The sequence below is a fragment of the Neovison vison genome, chromosome 2 (assembly GCF_020171115.1).
Source record: "Neovison vison isolate M4711 chromosome 2, ASM_NN_V1, whole genome shotgun sequence".
Classification (NCBI taxonomy): domain Eukaryota; kingdom Metazoa; phylum Chordata; class Mammalia; order Carnivora; family Mustelidae; genus Neogale; species Neogale vison.
Window position 1 is genome coordinate 147,836,384 of NC_058092.1, and position 16,333 is coordinate 147,852,716.

The following is a 16,333-nucleotide window of genomic DNA, read 5'->3' on the forward strand; positions in this document are numbered from 1 at the left end:
CGTGCCCAGCCGAGCCGAGCAGAGCCGAGCCGAGCCGAGCCGAGCCGAGCCGAGCAGAGCTGACTGGAGGAGAGTAGAGGAGAGCAGAGGAGAGCAGAGGAGAGGAGAGCATAAGAGAGCAGAGGAGAGGAGAGGAGAGCAGAGGAGAGGAGAGGAGGGAAGGCCAGGTGGCCAGCTGGGCCAGGCCTAGGGCGCTGGGTGGGCGCTGGGGGGCGCTGTGCTCACCGCGCGCGGGCCCGAGGACACAGCCCCTTGCCACCTGCAGAGGCACGGGGCGGAGGGGCTGGGGAGTCCCGGGATGGGAGAGTGCCCGGAGGGACTTTGGCGAGGCCCCGGGGCCCGCAGGCGTCTGGGCCCCTGGGCGGGCGGGCGGGCGGGGAGGCAGGCGCCAGGACAAGGACAGGCGGAGGGGTGAGCCGCGGCGCGCGCAGGGGCCCGCGAAGCGCGCAGCAGGCTCTTGGGGCGGCCAGCTGCGGCGGCAGGCGTCTACGGCCATACCACCCTGAACGCGCCCGATCTCGTCTGATCTCGGAAGCTAAGCAGGGTCGGGCCTGGTTAGTACTTGGATGGGAGACCGCCTGGGAATACCGGGTGCTGTAGGCTTTTTCTTTCGCCCCCAAACGCTTGTCTTGTTTGGCCTTCCTCTTTTCTCTCCCCCTTCGGCCTCCCTCCCACTCGCTTGGCCGCCAACGCGGCGGCCTCCCAGCAGTCCCTGAACGCCGCAGCCCCTGAGCCCGGTCACCTCGGGCCCCTGACCCCCCGACCCCTGGCCACCCCAGCCCCAGCATCGCGGGCCCCTGGCCCCAAAAGGGCGGCCCGCTGCACGGGCGGCCGGCCACAACCCAGCCTTTCCGCCTCCACGCCACGAGGCCCAGCCGCGCCTCAGCCGACCTTGGGGGGCTGCTGGCAGGGAGAGGCAGTGTTGGAGGGGGCTCGGGGGCCAGAGGCAGGGAAAGGGGGACCGGGGTGAGGACCACGGCCATGGACGCGGGGAGGGGGTGGGGGCCGACGGGCTGTGGGAGGAGGGCGGGGAGGGGCGGGCCGGGGCCGGGGTTGTGGGGGACAGGAGGCAGGAGCGGGCCTCGACCCCGAGCTCGGGCAACCTCTCCTCGGGCCTGTGCGCCCGGGCCCGGGCCCTGGGCCCTGGATCCCCTAGCGAGGCCCTCGGGCTGCCCCCAGCTCCAAAGCCCACCGGCAGCCCGCCCCACCGCCCCACCCCTCCCGGCGCCCCCGCGACCTGGGCCCACCCTGCCCCTTCTCTCCACCGGGCCTGGGCTCCGCTCAGGCCGGAAGGGCATTCCCTTCCTTCTCACCGACCACCTCCCCTTCGCCCCTGGGGCCCCGCGCCCGGGCCGAGGTGCCCAGGACGCCAGATGGCCGACCCTCGTGGGCTCCCGGCGCCTTGGGCACTCGGCTCCACCCTGCGTCTCCCGGGAGCAGCCACGGCAAGCGCGGGGCTGTCTCGCTCCGAGAAAGACCGGAGGCGCCGCACACCGGGCCAAGAGAGGCCCCCGCCCCGCCCCCAGCCCCACGCCACACCCCACACCCCACACCCCACACCCCACACCAGAAGACTAGACCCATGAAAGAATCCCTGGCAGGCCCCCAGGCCAGACCGGGTGCTGGGCAGGAAAGGGAGCCGAACGGGACTGCTGACACCTCACCGGCAGGTCCTCGGGCTCCCCGGGCTCCTCCGGCAGCTCCAGGGCGCCGCCACCTAGGCCAAAGCCCTGCCCAAGCACGCCGGCCCTCCCTCCCGGGACAGGTGCCAGGCCACCGCAGCCTCCTGGGTGGGTGGTGTCTTGTCCGAGTGCGTGTGTGCGCGGGTGTGTGCGTGCGTGTGTGTGTTCCTGTGCGTGTGAGTGGGTGTGTGAGCGTTGCGTGCACCCGTGTCTCCGACCCGGTCCCTGTCCCCATGCCGGTCAGGGTCACCGCGTCTGTCCTGGGAGCTGGGGGTGTGGAGGGTCTGGGGGGGTGGGGGGGACTGCGGGTTGGAGAGTCTGTCTCTGGGGCTCTGCGTTCTGGCCGTCTGTGCAGACATCCCTCAGTCTGTGTCTGTCCCTGTGTCTCCGTGGGTATCCCTGTGTCCGTGTAGGTGAGCCGGCCTATCGTGTCTCTGGTCAGGGCCTGTTGCGGGTGGGTGGCGAGGGGAAGCGCGCGGAGGAAGGGTCACGGGGCGGGGCTGCCGCTTCTGGGCTGGTGTGTGGCATCGCCCGTGTCCTCGTGGCCTCGGGTGGGCTGGGAGCGAGGCGGGGTGCAGAGGAGGGGAGAACCGAACCCGTCCAAGCCGTGCCGAGCCGAGCCGAGCCGAGCCGAGCCGAGCAGAGCAGAGCTGACTGGAGGAGAGTAGAGGAGAGCAGAGGAGAGCAGAGGAGAGGAGAGCATAAGAGAGCAGAGGAGAGGAGAGGAGAGGAGAGCAGAGGAGAGGAGAGGAGAGGAGGGAAGGCCAGGTGGCCAGCTGGGCCAGGCCTAGGGCGCTGGGTGGGCGCTGGGGGGCGCTGTGCTCACCGCGCGCGGGCCCGAGGACACAGCCCCTTGCCACCTGCAGAGGCACGGGGCGGAGAGGCTGGGGAGTCCCGGGATGGGAGAGTGCCCGGAGGGACTTTGGCGAGGCCCCGGGGCCCGCAGGCGTCTGGGCCCCTGGGCGGGCGGGCGGGCGGGGAGGCAGGCGCCAGGACAAGGACAGGCGGAGGGGTGAGCCGCGGCGCGCGCCGGGGCCCGCGAAGCGCGCAGCAGGCTCTTGGGGCGGCCAGCTGCGGCGGCAGGCGTCTACGGCCATACCACCCTGAACGCGCCCGATCTCGTCTGATCTCGGAAGCTAAGCAGGGTCGGGCCTGGTTAGTACTTGGATGGGAGACCGCCTGGGAATACCGGGTGCTGTAGGCTTTTTCTTTCGCCCCCAAACGCTTGTCTTGTTTGGCCTTCCTCTTTTCTCTCCCCCTTCGGCCTCCCTCCCACTCGCTTGGCCGCCAACGCGGCGGCCTCCCAGCAGTCCCTGAACGCCGCAGCCCCTGAGCCCGGTCACCTCGGGCCCCTGACCCCCCGACCCCTGGCCACCCCAGCCCCAGCATCGCGGGCCCCTGGCCCCAAAAGGGCGGCCCGCTGCACGGGCGGCCGGCCACAACCCAGCCTTTCCGCCTCCACGCCACGAGGCCCAGCCGCGCCTCAGCCTACCTTGGGGGGCTGCTGGGAGGGAGAGGCAGTGTTGGAGGGGGCTCAGGGGCCAGAAGCAGGGAAAGGGGGACCGGGGTGAGGACCACGGCCATGGACGCGGGGAGGGGGTGGGGGCCGACGGGCTGTGGGAGGAGGGCGGGGAGGGGCGGGCCGGGGCCGGGGTTGTGAGGGACAGGAGGCAGGAGCGGGCCTCGACCCCGGGCTCGGGCAACCTCTCCTCGGGCCTGTGCGCCCGGGCCCGGGCCCTGGGCCCTGGATCCCCTAGCAAGGCCCTCGGGCTGCCCCCAGCTCCAAAGCCCACCGGCAGCCCGCCCCACCGCCCCACCCCTCCAGGCGCCCCCGCGACCTGGGCCCACCCTGCCCCTTCTCTCCACCGGGCCTGGGCTCCGCTCAGGCCGGAAGGGCATTCCCTTCCTTCTCACCGACCACCTCCCCTTCGCCCCTGGGGCCCCGCGCCCGGGCCGAGGTGCCCAGGACGCCAGATGGCCGACCCTCGTGGGCTCCCGGCGCCTTGGGCACTCGGCTCCACCCTGCGTCTCCCGGGAGCAGCCACGGCAAGCGCGGGGCTGTCTCGCTCCGAGAAAGACCGGAGGCGCCGCACACCGGGCCAAGAGAGGCCCCCGCCCCGCCCCCGGCCCCACGCCACACCCCACACCCCACACCCCACACCCCACACCCCACACCAGAAGACTAGACCCATGAAAGAATCCCTGGCAGGCCCCCAGGCCAGACCGGGTGCTGGGCAGGAAAGGGAGCCGAACGGGACTGCTGACACCTCACCGGCAGGTCCTCGGGCTCCCCGGGCTCCTCCGGCAGCTCCAGGGCGCCGCCACCTAGGCCAAAGCCCTGCCCAAGCACGCCGGCCCTCCCTCCCGGGACAGGTGCCAGGCCACCGCAGCCTCCTGGGTGGGTGGTGTCTTGTCCGAGTGCGTGTGTGCGCGGGTGTGTGCGTGCGTGTGTGTGTTCCTGTGCGTGTGAGTGGGTGTGTGAGCGTTGCGTGCACCCGTGTCTCCGACCCGGTCCCTGTCCCCATGCCGGTCAGGGTCACCGCGTCTGTCCTGGGAGCTGGGGGTGTGGAGGGTCTGGGGGGGTGGGGGGGACTGCGGGTTGGAGAGTCTGTCTCTGGGGCTCTGCGTTCTGGCCGTCTGTGCAGACATCCCTCAGTCTGTGTCTGTCCCTGTGTCTCCGTGGGTATCCCTGTGTCCGTGTAGGTGAGCCGGCCTATCGTGTCTCTGGTCAGGGCCTGTTGCGGGTGGGTGGCGAGGGGAAGCGCGCGGAGGAAGGGTCACGGGGCGGGGCTGCCGCTTCTGGGCGGGTGTGTGGCATCGCCCGTGTCCTCGTGGCCTCGGGTGGGCTGGGAGCGAGGAGGGGTGCAGAGGAGGGGAGAACCGAACCCGTCCAAGCCGTGCCCAGCCGAGCCGAGCAGAGCCGAGCCTAGCCGAGCCGAGCCGAGCCGAGCAGAGCTGACTGGAGGAGAGTAGAGGAGAGCAGAGGAGAGCAGAGGAGAGGAGAGCATAAGAGAGCAGAGGAGAGGAGAGGAGAGCAGAGGAGAGGAGAGGAGAGGAGGGAAGGCCAGGTGGCCAGCTGGGCCAGGCCTAGGGCGCTAGGTGGGCGCTGGGGGGCGCTGTGCTCACCGCGCGCGGGCCCGAGGACACAGCCCCTTGCCACCTGCAGAGGCACGGGGCGGAAGGGCTGGGGAGTCCCGGGATGGGAGAGTGCCCGGAGGGACTTTGGCGAGGCCCCGGGGCCCGCAGGCGTCTGGGCCCCTGGGCGGGCGGGCGGGCGGGGAGGCAGGCGCCAGGACAAGGACAGGCGGAGGGGTGAGCCGCGGCGCGCGCCGGGGCCCGCGAAGCGCGCAGCAGGCTCTTGGGGCGGCCAGCTGCGGCGGCAGGCGTCTACGGCCATACCACCCTGAACGCGCCCGATCTCGTCTGATCTCGGAAGCTAAGCAGGGTCGGGCCTGGTTAGTACTTGGATGGGAGACCGCCTGGGAATACCGGGTGCTGTAGGCTTTTTCTTTCGCCCCAAACGCTTGTCTTGTTTGGCCTTCCTCTTTTCTCTCCCCCTTCGGCCTCCCTCCCACTCGCTTGGCCGCCAACGCGGCGGCCTCCCAGCAGTCCCTGAACGCCGCAGCCCCTGAGCCCGGTCACCTCGGGCCCCTGACCCCCCGACCCCTGGCCACCCCAGCCCCAGCATCGCGGGCCCCTGGCCCCAAAAGGGCGGCCCGCTGCACGGGCGGCCGGCCACAACCCAGCCTTTCCGCCTCCACGCCACGAGGCCCAGCCGCGCCTCAGCCGACCTTGGGGGGCTGCTGGCAGGGAGAGGCAGTGTTGGAGGGGGCTCGGGGGCCAGAGGCAGGGAAAGGGGGACCGGGGTGAGGACCACGGCCATGGACGCGGGGAGGGGGTGGGGGCCGACGGGCTGTGGGAGGAGGGCGGGGAGGGGCGGGCCGGGGCCGGGGTTGTGGGGGACAGGAGGCAGGAGCGGGCCTCGACCCCGAGCTCGGGCAACCTCTCCTCGGGCCTGTGCGCCCGGGCCCGGGCCCTGGGCCCTGGATCCCCTAGCGAGGCCCTCGGGCTGCCCCCAGCTCCAAAGCCCACCGGCAGCCCGCCCCACCGCCCCACCCCTCCCGGCGCCCCCGCGACCTGGGCCCACCCTGCCCCTTCTCTCCACCGGGCCTGGGCTCCGCTCAGGCCGGAAGGGCATTCCCTTCCTTCTCACCGACCACCTCCCCTTCGCCCCTGGGGCCCCGCGCCCGGGCCGAGGTGCCCAGGACGCCAGATGGCCGACGCTCGTGGACTCCCGGCGCCTTGGGCACTCGGCTCCACCCTGCGTCTCCCGGGAGCAGCCACGGCAAGCGCGGGGTTGTCTCGCTCCGAGAAAGACCGGAGGCGCCGCACACCGGGCCAAGAGAGGCCCCCGCCCCGCCCCCGGCCCCACGCCACACCCCACACCCCACACCCCACACCCCACACCAGAAGACTAGACCCATGAAAGAATCCCTGGCAGGCCCCCAGGCCAGACCGGGTGCTGGGCAGGAAAGGGAGCCGAACGGGACTGCTGACACCTCACCGGCAGGTCCTCGGGCTCCCCGGGCTCCTCCGGCAGCTCCAGGGCGCCGCCACCTAGGCCAAAGCCCTGCCCAAGCACGCCGGCCCTCCCTCCCGGGACAGGTGCCAGGCCACCGCAGCCTCCTGGGTGGGTGGTGTCTTGTCCGAGTGCGTGTGTGCGCGGGTGTGTGCGTGCGTGTGTGTGTTCCTGTGCGTGTGAGTGGGTGTGTGAGCGTTGCGTGCACCCGTGTCTCCGACCCGGTCCCTGTCCCCATGCCGGTCAGGGTCACCGCGTCTGTCCTGGGAGCTGGGGGTGTGGAGGGTCTGGGGGGGTGGGGGGGACTGCGGGTTGGAGAGTCTGTCTCTGGGGCTCTGCGTTCTGGCCGTCTGTGCAGACATCCCTCAGTCTGTGTCTGTCCCTGTGTCTCCGTGGGTATCCCTGTGTCCGTGTAGGTGAGCCGGCCTATCGTGTCTCTGGTCAGGGCCTGTTGCGGGTGGGTGGCGAGGGGAAGCGCGCGGAGGAAGGGTCACGGGGCGGGGCTGCCGCTTCTGGGCGGGTGTGTGGCATCGCCCGTGTCCTCGTGGCCTCGGGTGGGCTGGGAGCGAGGCGGGGTGCAGAGGAGGGGAGAACCGAACCCGTCCAAGCCGTGCCCAGCCGAGCCGAGCAGAGCCGAGCCGAGCCGAGCCGAGCCGAGCCGAGCAGAGCTGACTGGAGGAGAGTAGAGGAGAGCAGAGGAGTGCAGAGGAGAGGAGAGCATAAGAGAGCAGAGGAGAGGAGAGGAGAGGAGAGCAGAGGAGAGGAGAGGAGAGGAGGGAAGGCCAGGTGGCCAGCTGGGCCAGGCCTAGGGCGCTGGGTGGGCGCTGGGGGGCGCTGTGCTCACCGCGCGCGGGCCGGAGGACACAGCCCCTTGCCACCTGCAGAGGCACGGGGCGGAGGGGCTGGGGAGTCCCGGGATGGGAGAGTGCCCGGAGGGACTTTGGCGAGGCCCCGGGGCCCGCAGGCGTCTGGGCCCCTGGGCGGGCGGGCGGGCGGGGAGGCAGGCGCCAGGACAAGGACAGGCGGAGGGGTGAGCCGCGGCGCGCGCAGGGGCCCGCGAAGCGCGCAGCAGGCTCTTGGGGCGGCCAGCTGCGGCGGCAGGCGTCTAAGGCCATACCACCCTGAACGCGCCCGATCTCGTCTGATCTCGGAAGCTAAGCAGGGTCGGGCCTGGTTAGTACTTGGATGGGAGACCGCCTGGGAATACCGGGTGCTGTAGGCTTTTTCTTTCGCCCCCAAACGCTTGTCTTGTTTGGCCTTCCTCTTTTCTCTCCCCCTTCGGCCTCCCTCCCACTCGCTTGGCCGCCAACGCGGCGGCCTCCCAGCAGTCCCTGAACGCCGCAGCCCCGGAGCCCGGTCACCTCGGGCCCCTGACCCCCCGACCCCTGGCCACCCCAGCCCCAGCATCGCGGGCCCCTGGCCCCAAAAGGGCGGCCCGCTGCACGGGCGGCCGGCCACAACCCAGCCTTTCCGCCTCCACGCCACGAGGCCCAGCCGCGCCTCAGCCGACCTTGGGGGGCTGCTGGCAGGGAGAGGCAGTGTTGGAGGGGGCTCGGGGGCCAGAGGCAGGGAAAGGGGGACCGGGGTGAGGACCACGGCCATGGACGCGGGGAGGGGGTGGGGGCCGACGGGCTGTGGGAGGAGGGCGGGGAGGGGCGGGCCGGGGCCGGGGTTGTGGGGGACAGGAGGCAGGAGCGGGCCTCGACCCCGGGCTCGGGCAACCTCTCCTCGGGCCTGTGCGCCCGGGCCCGGGCCCTGGGCCCTGGATCCCCTAGCGAGGCCCTCGGGCTGCCCCCAGCTCCAAAGCCCACCGGCAGCCCGCCCCACCGCCCCACCCCTCCCGGCGCCCCCGCGACCTGGGCCCACCCTGCCCCTTCTCTCCACCGGGCCTGGGCTCCGCTCAGGCCGGAAGGGCATTCCCTTCCTTCTCACCGACCACCTCCCCTTCGCCCCTGGGGCCCCGCGCCCGGGCCGAGGTGCCCAGGACGCCAGATGGCCGACCCGCGTGGGCTCCCGGCGCCTTGGGCACTCGGCTCCACCCTGCGTCTCCCGGGAGCAGCCACGGCAAGCGCGGGGCTGTCTCGCTCCGAGAAAGACCGGAGGCGCCGCACACCGGGCCAAGAGAGGCTCCCGCCCCGCCCCGGCCCCACGCCACACCCCACACCCCACACCCCACACCCCACACCCCACACCAGAAGACTAGACCCATGAAAGAATCCCTGGCAGGCCCCCAGGCCAGACCGGGTGCTGGGCAGGAAAGGGAGCCGAACGGGACTGCTGACACCTCACCGGCAGGTCCTCGGGCTCCCCGGGCTCCTCCGGCAGCTCCAGGGCGCCGCCACCTAGGCCAAAGCCCTGCCCAAGCACGCCGGCCCTCCCTCCCGGGACAGGTGCCAGGCCACCGCAGCCTCCTGGGTGGGTGGTGTCTTGTCCGAGTGCGTGTGTGCGCGGGTGTGTGCGTGCGTGTGTGTGTTCCTGTGCGTGTGAGTGGGTGTGTGAGCGTTGCGTGCACCCGTGTCTCCGACCCGGTCCCTGTCCCCATGCCGGTCAGGGTCACCGCGTCTGTCCTGGGAGCTGGGGGTGTGGAGGGTCTGGGGGGGTGGGGGGGACTGCGGGTTGGAGAGTCTGTCTCTGGGGCTCTGCGTTCTGGCCGTCTGTGCAGACATCCCTCAGTCTGTGTCTGTCCCTGTGTCTCCGTGGGTATCCCTGTGTCCGTGTAGGTGAGCCGGCCTATCGTGTCTCTGGTCAGGGCCTGTTGCGGGTGGGTGGCGAGGGGAAGCGCGCGGAGGAAGGGTCACGGGGCGGGGCTGCCGCTTCTGGGCTGGTGTGTGGCATCGCCCGTGTCCTCGTGGCCTCGGGTGGGTTGGGAGCGAGGCGGGGTGCAGAGGAGGGGAGAACCGAACCCGTCCAAGCCGTGCCGAGCCGAGCCGAGCCGAGCCGAGCCGAGCCGAGCAGAGCAGAGCTGACTGGAGGAGAGTAGAGGAGAGCAGAGGAGAGCAGAGGAGAGGAGAGCATAAGAGAGCAGAGGAGAGGAGAGGAGAGGAGAGCAGAGGAGAGGAGAGGAGAGGAGGGAAGGCCAGGTGGCCAGCTGGGCCAGGCCTAGGGCGCTGGGTGGGCGCTGGGGGGCGCTGTGCTCACCGCGCGCGGGCCCGAGGACACAGCCCCTTGCCACCTGCAGAGGCACGGGGCGGAGAGGCTGGGGAGTCCCGGGATGGGAGAGTGCCCGGAGGGACTTTGGCGAGGCCCCGGGGCCCGCAGGCGTCTGGGCCCCTGGGCGGGCGGGCGGGCGGGGAGGCAGGCGCCAGGACAAGGACAGGCGGAGGGGTGAGCCGCGGCGCGCGCCGGGGCCCGCGAAGCGCGCAGCAGGCTCTTGGGGCGGCCAGCTGCGGCGGCAGGCGTCTACGGCCATACCACCCTGAACGCGCCCGATCTCGTCTGATCTCGGAAGCTAAGCAGGGTCGGGCCTGGTTAGTACTTGGATGGGAGACCGCCTGGGAATACCGGGTGCTGTAGGCTTTTTCTTTCGCCCCCAAACGCTTGTCTTGTTTGGCCTTCCTCTTTTCTCTCCCCCTTCGGCCTCCCTCCCACTCGCTTGGCCGCCAACGCGGCGGCCTCCCAGCAGTCCCTGAACGCCGCAGCCCCTGAGCCCGGTCACCTCGGGCCCCTGACCCCCCGACCCCTGGCCACCCCAGCCCCAGCATCGCGGGCCCCTGGCCCCAAAAGGGCGGCCCGCTGCACGGGCGGCCGGCCACAACCCAGCCTTTCCGCCTCCACGCCACGAGGCCCAGCCGCGCCTCAGCCTACCTTGGGGGGCTGCTGGCAGGGAGAGGCAGTGTTGGAGGGGGCTCAGGGGCCAGAGGCAGGGAAAGGGGGACCGGGGTGAGGACCACGGCCATGGACGCGGGGAGGGGGTGGGGGCCGACGGGCTGTGGGAGGAGGGCGGGGAGGGGCGGGCCGGGGCCGGGGTTGTGAGGGACAGGAGGCAGGAGCGGGCCTCGACCCCGGGCTCGGGCAACCTCTCCTCGGGCCTGTGCGCCCGGGCCCGGGCCCTGGGCCCTGGATCCCCTAGCGAGGCCCTCGGGCTGCCCACAGCTCCAAAGCCCACCGGCAGCCCGCCCCACCGCCCCACCCCTCCCGGCGCCCCCGCGACCTGGGCCCACCCTGCCCCTTCTCTCCACCGGGCCTGGGCTCCGCTCAGGCCGGAAGGGCATTCCCTTCCTTCTCACCGACCACCTCCCCTTCGCCCCTGGGGCCCCGCGCCCGGGCCGAGGTGCCCAGGACGCCAGATGGCCGACCCTCGTGGGCTCCCGGCGCCTTGGGCACTCGGCTCCACCCTGCGTCTCCCGGGAGCAGCCACGGCAAGCGCGGGGCTGTCTCGCTCCGAGAAAGACCGGAGGCGCCGCACACCGGGCCAAGAGAGGCCCCCGCCCCGCCCCCGGCCCCACGCCACACCCCACACCCCACACCCCACACCCCACACCAGAAGACTAGACCCATGAAAGAATCCCTGGCAGGCCCCCAGGCCAGACCGGGTGCTGGGCAGGAAAGGGAGCCGAACGGGACTGCTGACACCTCACCGGCAGGTCCTCGGGCTCCCCGGGCTCCTCCGGCAGCTCCAGGGCGCCGCCACCTAGGCCAAAGCCCTGCCCAAGCACGCCGGCCCTCCCTCCCGGGACAGGTGCCAGGCCACCGCAGCCTCCTGGGTGGGTGGTGTCTTGTCCGAGTGCGTGTGTGCGCGGGTGTGTGCGTGCGTGTGTGTGTTCCTGTGCGTGTGAGTGGGTGTGTGAGCGTTGCGTGCACCCGTGTCTCCGACCCGGTCCCTGTCCCCATGCCGGTCAGGGTCACCGCGTCTGTCCTGGGAGCTGGGGGTGTGGAGGGTCTGGGGGGGTGGGGGGGACTGCGGGTTGGAGAGTCTGTCTCTGGGGCTCTGCGTTCTGGCCGTCTGTGCAGACATCCCTCAGTCTGTGTCTGTCCCTGTGTCTCCGTGGGTATCCCTGTGTCCGTGTAGGTGAGCCGGCCTATCGTGTCTCTGGTCAGGGCCTGTTGCGGGTGGGTGGCGAGGGGAAGCGCGCGGAGGAAGGGTCACGGGGCGGGGCTGCCGCTTCTGGGCTGGTGTGTGGCATCGCCCGTGTCCTCGTGGCCTCGGGTGGGCTGGGAGCGAGGCGGGGTGCAGAGGAGGGGAGAACCGAACCCGTCCAAGCCGTGCCGAGCCGAGCCGAGCCGAGCCGAGCCGAGCCGAGCAGAGCAGAGCTGACTGGAGGAGAGTAGAGGAGAGCAGAGGAGAGCAGAGGAGAGGAGAGCATAAGAGAGCAGAGGAGAGGAGAGGAGAGGAGAGCAGAGGAGAGGAGAGGAGAGGAGGGAAGGCCAGGTGGCCAGCTGGGCCAGGCCTAGGGCGCTGGGTGGGCGCTGGGGGGCGCTGTGCTCACCGCGCGCGGGCCCGAGGACACAGCCCCTTGCCACCTGCAGAGGCACGGGGCGGAGAGGCTGGGGAGTCCCGGGATGGGAGAGTGCCCGGAGGGACTTTGGCGAGGCCCCGGGGCCCGCAGGCGTCTGGGCCCCTGGGCGGGCGGGCGGGCGGGGAGGCAGGCGCCAGGACAAGGACAGGCGGAGGGGTGAGCCGCGGCGCGCGCCGGGGCCCGCGAAGCGCGCAGCAGGCTCTTGGGGCGGCCAGCTGCGGCGGCAGGCGTCTACGGCCATAGCACCCTGAACGCGCCCGATCTCGTCTGATCTCGGAAGCTAAGCAGGGTCGGGCCTGGTTAGTACTTGGATGGGAGACCGCCTGGGAATACCGGGTGCTGTAGGCTTTTTCTTTCGCCCCCAAACGCTTGTCTTGTTTGGCCTTCCTCTTTTCTCTCCCCCTTCGGCCTCCCTCCCACTCGCTTGGCCGCCAACGCGGCGGCCTCCCAGCAGGCCCTGAACGCCGCAGCCCCGGAGCCCGGTCACCTCGGGCCCCTGACCCCCCGACCCCTGGCCACCCCAGCCCCAGCATCGCGGGCCCCTGGCCCCAAAAGGGCGGCCCGCTGCACGGGCGGCCGGCCACAACCCAGCCTTTCCGCCTCCACGCCACGAGGCCCAGCCGCGCCTCAGCCTACCTTGGGGGGCTGCTGGGAGGGAGAGGCAGTGTTGGAGGGGGCTCAGGGGCCAGAGGCAGGGAAAGGGGGACCGGGGTGAGGACCACGGCCATGGACGCGGGGAGGGGGTGGGGGCCGACGGGCTGTGGGAGGAGGGCGGGGAGGGGCGGGCCGGGGCCGGGGTTGTGAGGGACAGGAGGCAGGAGCGGGCCTCGACCCCGGGCTCGGGCAACCTCTCCTCGGGCCTGTGCGCCCGGGCCCGGGCCCTGGGCCCTGGATCCCCTAGCGAGGCCCTCGGGCTGCCCACAGCTCCAAAGCCCACCGGCAGCCCGCCCCACCGCCCCACCCCTCCCGGCGCCCCCGCGACCTGGGCCCACCCTGCCCCTTCTCTCCACCGGGCCTGGGCTCCGCTCAGGCCGGAAGGGCATTCCCTTCCTTCTCACCGACCACCTCCCCTTCGCCCCTGGGGCCCCGCGCCCGGGCCGAGGTGCCCAGGACGCCAGATGGCCGACCCTCGTGGGCTCCCGGCGCCTTGGGCACTCGGCTCCACCCTGCGTCTCCCGGGAGCAGCCACGGCAAGCGCGGGGCTGTCTCGCTCCGAGAAAGACCGGAGGCGCCGCACACCGGGCCAAGAGAGGCCCCCGCCCCGCCCCCGGCCCCACGCCACACCCCACACCCCACACCCCACACCCCACACCAGAAGACTAGACCCATGAAAGAATCCCTGGCAGGCCCCCAGGCCAGACCGGGTGCTGGGCAGGAAAGGGAGCCGAACGGGACTGCTGACACCTCACCGGCAGGTCCTCGGGCTCCCCGGGCTCCTCCGGCAGCTCCAGGGCGCCGCCACCTAGGCCAAAGCCCTGCCCAAGCACGCCGGCCCTCCCTCCCGGGACAGGTGCCAGGCCACCGCAGCCTCCTGGGTGGGTGGTGTCTTGTCCGAGTGCGTGTGTGCGCGGGTGTGTGCGTGCGTGTGTGTGTTCCTGTGCGTGTGAGTGGGTGTGTGAGCGTTGCGTGCACCCGTGTCTCCGACCCGGTCCCTGTCCCCATGCCGGTCAGGGTCACCGCGTCTGTCCTGGGAGCTGGGGGTGTGGAGGGTCTGGGGGGGTGGGGGGGACTGCGGGTTGGAGAGTCTGTCTCTGGGGCTCTGCGTTCTGGCCGTCTGTGCAGACATCCCTCAGTCTGTGTCTGTCCCTGTGTCTCCGTGGGTATCCCTGTGTCCGTGTAGGTGAGCCGGCCTATCGTGTCTCTGGTCAGGGCCTGTTGCGGGTGGGTGGCGAGGGGAAGCGCGCGGAGGAAGGGTCACGGGGCGGGGCTGCCGCTTCTGGGCGGGTGTGTGGCATCGCCCGTGTCCTCGTGGCCTCGGGTGGGCTGGGAGCGAGGCGGGGTGCAGAGGAGGGGAGAACCGAACCCGTCCAAGCCGTGCCCAGCCGAGCCGAGCAGAGCCGAGCCGAGCCGAGCCGAGCCGAGCCGAGCAGAGCTGACTGGAGGAGAGTAGAGGAGAGCAGAGGAGAGCAGAGGAGAGGAGAGCATAAGAGAGCAGAGGAGAGGAGAGGAGAGGAGAGCAGAGGAGAGGAGAGGAGAGGAGGGAAGGCCAGGTGGCCAGCTGGGCCAGGCCTAGGGCGCTGGGTGGGCGCTGGGGGGCGCTGTGCTCACCGCGCGCGGGCCCGAGGACACAGCCCCTTGCCACCTGCAGAGGCACGGGGCGGAGGGGCTGGGGAGTCCCGGGATGGGAGAGTGCCCGGAGGGACTTTGGCGAGGCCCCGGGGCCCGCAGGCGTCTGGGCCCCTGGGCGGGCGGGCGGGCGGGGAGGCAGGCGCCAGGACAAGGACAGGCGGAGGGGTGAGCCGCGGCGCGCGCCGGGGCCCGCGAAGCGCGCAGCAGGCTCTTGGGGCGGCCAGCTGCGGCGGCAGGCGTCTACGGCCATACCACCCTGAACGCGCCCGATCTCGTCTGATCTCGGAAGCTAAGCAGGGTCGGGCCTGGTTAGTACTTGGATGGGAGACCGCCTGGGAATACCGGGTGCTGTAGGCTTTTTCTTTCGCCCCCAAACGCTTGTCTTGTTTGGCCTTCCTCTTTTCTCTCCCCCTTCGGCCTCCCTCCCACTCGCTTGGCCGCCAACGCGGCGGCCTCCCAGCAGTCCCTGAACGCCGCAGCCCCTGAGCCCGGTCACCTCGGGCCCCTGACCCCCCGACCCCTGGCCACCCCAGCCCCAGCATCGCGGGCCCCTGGCCCCAAAAGGGCGGCCCGCTGCACGGGCGGCCGGCCACAACCCAGCCTTTCCGCCTCCACGCCACGAGGCCCAGCCGCGCCTCAGCCGACCTTGGGGGGCTGCTGGCAGGGAGAGGCAGTGTTGGAGGGGGCTCGGGGGCCAGAGGCAGGGAAAGGGGGACCGGGGTGAGGACCACGGCCATGGACGCGGGGAGGGGGTGGGGGCCGACGGGCTGTGGGAGGAGGGCGGGGAGGGGCGGGCCGGGGCCGGGGTTGTGGGGGACAGGAGGCAGGAGCGGGCCTCGACCCCGGGCTCGGGCAACCTCTCCTCGGGCCTGTGCGCCCGGGCCCGGGCCCTGGGCCCTGGATCCCCTAGCGAGGCCCTCGGGCTGCCCCCAGCTCCAAAGCCCACCGGCAGCCCGCCCCACCGCCCCACCCCTCCCGGCGCCCCCGCGACCTGGGCCCACCCTGCCCCTTCTCTCCACCGGGCCTGGGCTCCGCTCAGGCCGGAAGGGCATTCCCTTCCTTCTCACCGACCACCTCCCCTTCGCCCCTGGGGCCCCGCGCCCGGGCCGAGGTGCCCAGGACGCCAGATGGCCGACCCGCGTGGGCTCCCGGCGCCTTGGGCACTCGGCTCCACCCTGCGTCTCCCGGGAGCAGCCACGGCAAGCGCGGGGCTGTCTCGCTCCGAGAAAGACCGGAGGCGCCGCACACCGGGCCAAGAGAGGCCCCCGCCCCGCCCCCGGCCCCACGCCACACCCCACACCCCACACCCCACACCCCACACCCCACACCAGAAGACTAGACCCATGAAAGAATCCCTGGCAGGCCCCCAGGCCAGACCGGGTGCTGGGCAGGAAAGGGAGCCGAACGGGACTGCTGACACCTCACCGGCAGGTCCTCGGGCTCCCCGGGCTCCTCCGGCAGCTCCAGGGCGCCGCCACCTAGGCCAAAGCCCTGCCCAAGCACGCCGGCCCTCCCTCCCGGGACAGGTGCCAGGCCACCGCAGCCTCCTGGGTGGGTGGTGTCTTGTCCGAGTGCGTGTGTGCGCGGGTGTGTGCGTGCGTGTGTGTGTTCCTGTGCGTGTGAGTGGGTGTGTGAGCGTTGCGTGCACCCGTGTCTCCGACCCGGTCCCTGTCCCCATGCCGGTCAGGGTCACCGCGTCTGTCCTGGGAGCTGGGGGTGTGGAGGGTCTGGGGGGGTGGGGGGGACTGCGGGTTGGAGAGTCTGTCTCTGGGGCTCTGCGTTCTGGCCGTCTGTGCAGACATCCCTCAGTCTGTGTCTGTCCCTGTGTCTCCGTGGGTATCCCTGTGTCCGTGTAGGTGAGCCGGCCTATCGTGTCTCTGGTCAGGGCCTGTTGCGGGTGGGTGGCGAGGGGAAGCGCGCGGAGGAAGGGTCACGGGGCGGGGCTGCCGCTTCTGGGCGGGTGTGTGGCATCGCCCGTGTCCTCGTGGCCTCGGGTGGGCTGGGAGCGAGGCGGGGTGCAGAGGAGGGGAGAACCGAACCCGTCCAAGCCGTGCCCAGCCGAGCCGAGCAGAGCCGAGCCGAGCCGAGCCGAGCCGAGCCGAGCAGAGCTGACTGGAGGAGAGTAGAGGAGAGCAGAGGAGAGCAGAGGAGAGGAGAGCATAAGAGAGCAGAGGAGAGGAGAGGAGAGCAGAGGAGAGGAGAGGAGGGAAGGCCAGGTGGCCAGCTGGGCCAGGCCTAGGGCGCTGGGTGTGCGCTGGGGGGCGCTGTGCTCACCGCGCGCGGGCCCGAGGACACAGCCCCTTGCCACCTGCAGAGGCACGGGGCGG

The 16,333-nt window shown here is 72.2% G+C and overlaps 7 non-coding genes across 7 annotated transcripts; all 7 read left to right on the plus strand.

Moving 5' to 3' along the window:
• The first annotated feature begins 484 nt into the window (after positions 1–484).
• LOC122901405 lies at positions 485–603 on the plus strand. Its single transcript, XR_006383476.1, has one exon. It is a non-coding gene; the product is annotated as a 5S ribosomal RNA (ribosomal RNA).
• A 2,164-nt stretch (positions 604–2,767) lies between these two features.
• LOC122901417 lies at positions 2,768–2,886 on the plus strand. The gene has a single exon (XR_006383479.1). It is a non-coding gene; the product is annotated as a 5S ribosomal RNA (ribosomal RNA).
• A 2,181-nt stretch (positions 2,887–5,067) lies between these two features.
• Positions 5,068–5,186, plus strand: LOC122901428. The gene has a single exon (XR_006383484.1). It is a non-coding gene; the product is annotated as a 5S ribosomal RNA (ribosomal RNA).
• Positions 5,187–7,364: 2,178 nt separating this feature from the next.
• LOC122901283 lies at positions 7,365–7,483 on the plus strand. Its single transcript, XR_006383414.1, has one exon. It is a non-coding gene; the product is annotated as a 5S ribosomal RNA (ribosomal RNA).
• A 2,175-nt stretch (positions 7,484–9,658) lies between these two features.
• On the plus strand, positions 9,659–9,777 carry LOC122901441. Its single transcript, XR_006383490.1, has one exon. It is a non-coding gene; the product is annotated as a 5S ribosomal RNA (ribosomal RNA).
• Positions 9,778–11,946: 2,169 nt separating this feature from the next.
• LOC122901271 lies at positions 11,947–12,065 on the plus strand. Its single transcript, XR_006383402.1, has one exon. It is a non-coding gene; the product is annotated as a 5S ribosomal RNA (ribosomal RNA).
• A 2,179-nt stretch (positions 12,066–14,244) lies between these two features.
• On the plus strand, positions 14,245–14,363 carry LOC122901452. The gene has a single exon (XR_006383491.1). It is a non-coding gene; the product is annotated as a 5S ribosomal RNA (ribosomal RNA).
• The last annotated feature ends 1,970 nt before the right edge of the window (positions 14,364–16,333 follow it).